Below are 8739 nucleotides of genomic sequence, written 5' to 3' on the forward strand. Positions count from 1 at the left end.
GACTCTATCGGCAGGCAACTGACTGTTGGGCCACATACCCAAAGTCTTCTAGCCGATAGCCAGATAACATCCTGGATTAATCCCGAGCTTTTTCCTCTCCCGAGACGTTCCTGTCGCCAGCCGCCTGCACTCCGCATCGGCCAGACTGATTTCAGGTGAGCACTCCCCGGGAAACTTTTCGCACTGGGCAGCCCCAGTAAAATGTTCTCCCCGTCTGCGTGGGTCTGTGCATTTTCACGTCCTTAGGACCGCCCAGGGCAGAGTTCTTTCTGGGCAAACCTGCGCCCACAAAATCTCTCACGTTCTTTGGGTTCGGATAGCCCAAAGCAGAGATTTTTGGGACCGCCCACACTGAAAGACCCTCACTTCCCTTAAAGCCTTGCGCTTTCACGGGCAAAACTGTTACTGATCCCACGTAGACTCCATTCGTAAATCTCAGTGACGACTGGAGTTTACGGTTTGAAACCGTTCCACCGCGTGGTACCACAAATAAGTGACGACTTTTTTCTGGACCTCCGGTTTTTTTTTCTTGCCTGAATCAGTCATGGGGAACGTATTTTCTAACTCCCAAAAGACGCCTTTACGCTGCCTAATTTCCAATTTACGTACTCTAAAAATTAAAGGTACCATAAAAACTAAACAACTAACTTTTTACTGCCAGGAGGTCTGGCCAACCTACCCGCTTATCGGCAAGCCTTGGCCCAAACAAGGAACATTTGACCCCTGCATTCTCAGGAACTTGTACGATTTTTGTCAAGCTGGCAACAAGTTATTAGAACTCCCTTATGTCCAAGCCTTTCTTATTCTGAGAACACGCCCATCTCTCATTAAGTCTTGTGCTCCAGCTGAGATACTTTTAGCTAAGTCTACTGCGCCGCAAACTTTTCCGTCCTGCTCTCCGTTTTCCCAGCCGCCGCCTGCCTACCACCAAACTCGTTCCCTGCCATTACCTCCTGCCAGACCACTCTCTCCTTCCCCTATGCCTGATTCTCCCAGCAGCTCTAATCCCTCTCCGCCGCAGATACCTCCCACTGTGCGATCGTCTCCCTCTCTGCCTTCCGGGACCCATAACTCTCCCAGCAGCTTTAATCCCTCTGTTAGTGCTTCCTCTCAGTCTCTGACTTCTCCTGAGAATTCTGTATCCCCTACAGCACCGCCCGCCCACCATACTAGGTCTTGGTTGCTATGTCCTTCCAGCAGGTCGCGTGATTGTTCCAGCTTGCGCGGGGAACAGTCGCCATGTTGCAACCCTCTGCCACATGGCATGGCGCCGCCATGTTCCGGAGGGCCACATGGCGACAGGGCGCCGCCATGTTTCGGGCCACGTGACAGGGCGCCGCCATGTTTTGGGTCATGTGACAGGGCGCCGCCATGTTTACAGGGCCTTCACTGTCAACAGGCATCTCCTTGTGGCTCCTCTTGTGAACTACAACAGCCGCCCTGTTGCAGTGCACATGACACTTCATTGTGCTGCCGACAGCAGTCCTCTAGCTGCAAGGCACACAGTGAGATGCCATCTGCCTATGTTTCCCAGGGTGACTGGCAGCAGCTCTGTAGCCGCTCTACAGATGATTGCTCACATGCACCTACCAGAAGGATGGCTGCTCAAGGGCCCTCTGCTCCAGAATCTCCTCAGGCTCTGCTACCTCTTCGGGAGCAAGCTGGCTCCGAGGGGCTTGTTAACATCCATGTGTCTTTTTCCTTTTCTGATCTATCCCAGACTGTCCATAAATTAGGTAGCTTTTCTGTTGACCCACAGAATTATATCAGGCAATTTAAATTTATTACTAATTGTTATGATTTACATTTTAAGGACGTTTATAATGACTCTGGGCCTATAGCTGTGCCAGAGCAGGTCAAGCATACTAACTATAACAAATTTTTAAAACAGGTCCAGGAGGCTAATCAAAACCCAGCTGTGTTCCTAAATTGGCTTTCTAATCTTCACGCCCTGCAAGCAGTTCCAGCTTTGCGCGCTGTGTCGGGCTGCCTCCCAGGCCCTCCCCCATGCGCCGTCCCAGCCCCTCCCTCCCCCATGCGCCGTCCTCGTCACCGCTGCCACCTTACACGTTTCCGGGGGCAGTCTGAGCCCGCCCTTGCGCGCTACATCCCAGCACTTGTCCCACCCACTGGGCGTGCTCTGCCGGAGCGCCGCGAAACAGCAGCTCAGCGGCTCTGCTCAGGCATGCTTTTTTTTTACAATTTGGCTCCGCTCAAAAGATGCTTTTTTATTACAATTCTCAAACCATTTAATCAAGGTTATTGGCCACCTGATAATTTTACCAGCCTTGTTTAACAATCAAAGCCTTCACCAATCTCCTGTTTAACAACTAAGGTTATAAATTTCCTTTTTGCTGGGAACCACTAGCTCTCTTTCAAGACAAGGGTTTTCTTCAAAGTTTTATTTTATTTGTCTTGGTTCATACTACTGCAAATAACAACTTTAAAAGTAAATGTGTTCAGAATTTGACAGTATTAGATCAGTTTTGATAGATTTATTCATAAGATTGCTAAACCTTTACTGCAAAACGTTTCCATTAAAGCCTTGTTTGGCAGACTAAAGCTTTGTTAATTCTACGTGTCACCCTATAAAAAAAAGCGGTGTGCCATCCAGATAAAGCCTGCTCTCTAACCCAAAATGCCAATATTAAATTCCTGCATACTTACTTAATTCTACTATAGTCCAAATCCCAAACAAAAAGGCAAAACTTGACCTTCAAACCTTAGAGAGATCTTAATATGGTTTTTCATATTTTTAATACTTGTGACACTTGGAGTTCTGAGACAGGTAAACCTACACAAGGTGGAGCTGCCTGCCCCCTCCATGGACCATGCTCAAATGCAGCAGAAGATACTGGACAAGAAAATGCCCCATCCTGGCATTCTTTGAGACCTTACTCCAGGGCTACTGGACTGTCCTAGCCACCAGAGAGTGGGTAAGCCATCCTAAGTTCTAGCCCTCATAGGAAATGTCGACACTGCCAGATTCGTCACCGACAGAAAATCGCTGCTGGAGGCTGAGGGGGTTCAGGGCAACAACAGCCCCCTTTAAGGTGTCCGTCTCAGATTCCAAGTCGCACTAAAGTCTCAGGTAAGACATTCTCTATATTTGTGGACATAGAGGCCATATATACAGAGGTCTTCCTGAGTATTCAGGCTGCTATATTAAGTCCTCAATCTCTGGGGGTATTGATGGTCAACCTATGCCATTTACATTACAAACAGGGCCTATTTTGTGCAGGCCCCAGGCCTAAATCTTAAAATGCCTTTTATACAGGCTGACTTAGACACACTGAGGCCTCAACACCTGTTGTTGGTAGACCCTTCCTCAGTGATATAGACCACCCCCTTCCTATCTTATTCACCAATTTCTCAGGTAACCTTGGTCAAGACTGACAGATACATTTTGTCTTCTCACTTGGTTTATACCTTTTCAGGATGCATAAGAGCCTTTCTCATACTTGCTAAAGTTCTGTTACAGCAAATCATTCCAAGGACTACAACCAGGTTACAGTGACCCATGCCTAAATCAAAGTTGCTGGACTCCCATCCTGGTTTCACATCACTCAGGCTAAGAGATGCCCTCCCAGCCCTAAATCTGATCATTCTGAGTGGTCATCTCATCTTCTGTCGCCTACCCGTCTCCGTCTCACAAAGGCTGCGCAGCCACAGTTAACAGGCTAAGTCATGTTTTGTTATCCACTTTGGTTCCTAATTTCTTACATTCTATTAATGATCATTTTTACAGCAGGACTCTTTAGCAGTATTGCCTACAGACTCCAACATCATGCATACCAGAGACAAGTCTCACCAACCTACCGTCTTAACTTTTATGTTTTCAGATGGGGGAGTAATCACCTCTCATAACTCCACTCCTCCTAACCCCACGTTTAATTTTCAGAATTCTGCCTCACCGTGGAAATGTTTCTACCTCAACATGGTCCTGATAGAATGATATGTCTAAATCAAAGGCACCTTTCCCTTTACCTCACCTGGGTCCTTAAATATGACAGTGCCATGTCTCCTCATAACATTTTGTCTCTTTGTTTTTCCAGTCTGACATACGTGCATTCACCAGTGAAGCTGTCCTGGCTAAAACACCTGGCACCAGCGTCTACCTGGGCATCAACCTTCATCCCGTCGACTCCCCTAGGCTCCAGTACAGCGCCCTTTGCCAGCAGGAAGTAGTTAAAGAGAGAAATCTTCGCCCCTTTTCATAATAATAACCATAAGACGGGATATGAAAGGTTTGGCCCAGACAGGACACTGTAGCCAGGAAAGCCACAGCCGGAAGCAGGAAGCCCCATCTTGCCCTGCCCCTAGGAAGTTACCTGTGACGCCATCTTCCCGCCCCTGGGAATTTACATATGGCGCCAAACCTAGGACCAATGGGCTACCTGTGTATCCCTAATGCCCGCCTTAGGTTCCACCCCAAACCGAGGTTATTTACAGGCCCCCACGCCGCGTGTCCGCCGGAGAGATCGCCGGACGCCAGCGGTGGGGTGCCGGTCATCTCTCTCTGTGTTCTCAGAATAAAGGCCGCTTTTTATTTTACATTTCTCATCTTTTGTTAATATTTTTCATCTTTTGGAAATAACTCTATCAATAATAGGGAATCAATAATGGCGACCATAATGTATCTTGTTTAAAAAAATCTTACCTGTGGGGGCTGGGGGCTTAGCTCAGCGGTTTAAGCGCCTGCCTTGCAAGCAGGCAGTCGTGAGTTCGATCCCTGGTACCGATAAAAAAGACCAAAAAAATCTTATCTGCAAAATAGCTGCCGTACCATCAGATATAATAAAGTCAAACAATAACACCAAACAAAACAGAACAATGAGAATGATCTGGGGCTTCAAAACAAGATAATAGGAAATTAACAAGAGCTACCACCTTCCCTTTTCAGATGTTACCTCCCTTTAACTGTCTTATACATTTTGGATCCCATTAACTCCTATAGCTTTTTATACTAGGGAGACAACATGATGTCCACCTATGTGAATCCAAACCACTTCATTCATGAGCATGATCTCAAGTTGCACCCATTTACCTACAAGAGCCTCTTGATTATCCTCTATAGCTGAGTAGGTTTCCATTGTATAAAAATTCTGTATCTCCTGGCTAGGGGTTTAGCTCAGTGGCACAATGCCTGCCTCAAACACAAGGTCATGAATTAGATCCTTGCTACAAAAAAAAAAAAGAAAGAAAGAAAAAGATAAAGCCATATCTCTCTTATCCGTTCTGCATTTGAGGGGCAAGCAACCCCGCTTTGTTCGATTCCCTGTCTCATGGAGCATTGTTTTCTCTCCTTTGACTTTCAGTTAGAATTTCCTTTCAAGTGAAGTGTTCTTGTATACAACATATTAATGGATCCTTTTCCTTGATCCACTCTGCCTGTGTTTCTTTTTATTGGTGAATTGAGGCTATCTACATTAATGTTTATGGCCAGCATCACTGGTTCATCTCTGCTTTACTATTTTCCTGCTGTTGGCTCCCTACTTTTCCCCTCCATTCAACTGTCTGCCCCACTCAGTGATCCCACTCTGCTGCTGTTCCTGGAACTGTGGTCATTTTTCTAAAATTTCTTTTAGTGTTTTTTGTAGGACTTGGTGATCATGTATTCCTTCAGCTGCTTTTTGTCATAGAAGTATCTTGTTTCTCTATTAATTTTGAAAAAGATAGTTTTTCAGGGTACATCAAATTGGGTTGGAAGTTGTTTTATTTCAGGACTCCAAATACTTCAAGCTCTTCTTGATAGTTTGTGTTGAGAAGTCTGTTGTGATTCCCATTGGTTTTCCTTTATATGTGATGTTTCTTTTCTCTAACAGCTGTTAATATTCTGTTCTTGTGCTGAATTTCTGGGATCTTGATTATTATATGTCTGAGTGTAAATTTATTTTGGTTTTGGCTAATCCTGTACACTTCACTTCACTTATCCATATGTCAGGTCCTTTTCCCATGCTTGAGAAGTTTTCTGCTATTACTTCTGTAAATATTTTTGTATATCATTTGTATTGATCCCTGCCTTTTTGCTATCACCTGTCAGTCTTAAATTATTCTTTGCATTGTCTTGCAGCTGCTGAATTGTTATTTTCTGGTTCCTTGTTATTTTTAAGAGATCTTTCCTTTTGCAATTGCTAGCTGTAATCCTGTCTTCAGGGTTTAAGAGTCTGTCTTCAGGGTCTAAGAGTCTATCTTCAGTTTTTTTAAGTGGTTTTGCTAGCTTTCAATGAAGCTTTTAATTTCCTAGATATCTCAATCGGTTTCATGCATTTCAACTTTTCCCTCTATTGCTCATTCAGGGTTTCCCTCATTTTCCTATGCTTTTTTTTTTTTTTTTTTGGTACCAGGGATTGAACTCGCAGCCTCACACTTGCCAGGCAGGTGCTTCTGCCACTGAGCTATGTCCCCAGTCTCTCATGTCTTCTTTCTTCTTTCACTTGAGATAGTATTTCTGGTCTGATTTCTTTCACAGCCTCATGAAGTAGCTTCTTCACCTCAGTTGCCATCATTCATCCCAGAAATTTCCCACGTCTCCTGAGCCTGTTCTGTGTAGGCTGGAGGCCAGCGCCTGCCCCATGCTCCCCTGTCCCAACACTCTCCTGGTCTCCTCCAGACGAGCCAGCTGTGGGTCCCAGGTGCCTCCTGCACTAATTATATGCCCATGGTGTAGGCAAATGGCTCAGGCACCTGGGTTTCTCTTAACCCAGGTTCCTGGGCAGGCAGTGGGGGTGTGGCTTCTCTGAGGTGTGTCTGGCTGGTTCTCTTGACCCACGCTGGCTACAGGTTCCTGATGGTGGCCTGCAAGCATGTAGGAATGGCACTGGCTACCTGTGGAAGGGTCCCAGTGATGGCCTGTGTGCACAGGGGTGCAGGGCTACTTTTTTTTGAGACAGTATCTCGCTATGTAGTCCAGGTTGTCCTTAAACTCACTATGTCCATCTAGGCTGGCATCAAACTCATGGCAAGCCTCGCCCTCAGCCTCCCAACAACTAGAATTACAGATGTGCATCACTACACCCAGCTCGTACTGAGTTCTAGAAAAGTGAGAAAAACTAGGTGCAGTGGTACTTGCTTGTGATCCCAGCTATTAAGGAGGCCGAAGCAGGCAGATAGTGAGCTCAAGACTAACACAGGCAACTTAAACCCTGTCCCAAAATTAAAAAGAGGGCTGGGGGTGGGGGTGTAGTTCACTGACTTGCCTGCATGCACAGAACCCTGGGTACAATCCTCAAAATGCAAAAGTAAAATGAATTAACCGGTGACGACCCTTTTTTGGGACAATATGGCGAAGGAAGAGAGAGGTCAAAAAGTGCCATTTAAAGTTCACAAAACATGACACAGGATGGGGTTGGAGAGCTTTAGGATCTAGCTAGAAGATGCTCTCCATTCCTGAACTGTGTATTAAACTGTTTCTATCCTAATAAAGCATACAGTTTGCACAGTACGTCCCTTTGCTCCCATCAGCACATATTGGTACTGGGTTTTATCTCCCCGCTCCATCCAGCTCACACCTGTCTCCTCCTGTCTCTTCTGTCCCCTCCAAAATAACTCAGATAAACATGTGATACACTTCATCATCCTCACCATCCATCGTCTCCAGAGAATGTTTAGGGATTAAAATCTGTTTGCTAAGTCAGGCATGGTGGCACACACCTGTGATAGCAGCCCTCTTTATAAGCTGAAGCCGAAGGATCCCAGGTTTGAACCTAATCTGAACAACTCAGATTCTGTCTCGAAAAGGGCAAAGGGCCAGGCATGAGGGGACAGGGGGATATACTATAGCAATGATGACCAGAGACAAAAATCATCTCTTTGCATGACAGAGGACAGACTGGAAGAGGACCTGCGGTGATACAATGAAGCCAATGAATGTCGTCAAAGCCCCGCTGGGCTAGGACTCAAATGGTGACAGTGGATTTGGAGAGAAGTAGAAAGGTGTGAGTAGAAAGGAAAACTGGTAGACTTTGTATGGAAAACAAGGGAGAGTGAAGCAATGGCAGAGGGCTGGGTGAACTTTCAGATGTGGGCTTTTCCAAGACTGAGGGTAGAGCCACTTATTAAGAACACTTGGATGAGCACAGAAAATCAGGGAGAGGGGCACACTAAGTCATGAGCTTGATTTTAGATCTAAGTTGGAAGTGTTAACCAGACCCAAGCAGGATGTGACATCTATGGTTCAAGAGTCTCCAAGAGTGGCCTGGGCTGTAGAAGAAATGCAGTCATTGTAGAATAGTACAAATCAATGATGTGTTTCTAAGTTAGCTACCAGGGAGAAGACAATGGACAAATAAAACAAGAGGGCCAAGGATCAGGTCTGAAGAAATGCTGTTCAAAATTTTTTCCACTCTTTTCACTATATTGGTAATTCCTTTTACTGTACAAAAGTTTTTATTTTTTGGTTTTTTTGGTGGGTATCTTCCCTAAACAATTAAAATCGTACTACAGTGATACACACACACGTGCACCCATGTTTATAGCAGCGCAGTTTATAGCTAGATCTTAGAAACACCCTAAATGTCCATTGACTGAGGGATGGATAAAAAAGATGGCATTTCGGGGCTGGAGATTTAGCTCAGTGGCCTAAGCGCCTGCCTTGCAAGCAGGCAGTGAGTTCGATCCCTGGTACCGGGGGAAAAAAAAAAAAAAAAAAAGATGTGGCATTTTCATACAATGGAGTACTACTTAGCCATAAAGAAAGATAAACTGGATGCACCTTGAGAACATACTCATTAGTGAAAT

The sequence above is a fragment of the Cavia porcellus genome, unplaced genomic scaffold (assembly GCF_034190915.1).
Source record: "Cavia porcellus strain 051 isolate PalLab524CR breed Dunkin Hartley unplaced genomic scaffold, mCavPor4.1 scaffold_5, whole genome shotgun sequence".
Lineage (NCBI taxonomy): Eukaryota > Metazoa > Chordata > Mammalia > Rodentia > Caviidae > Cavia > Cavia porcellus.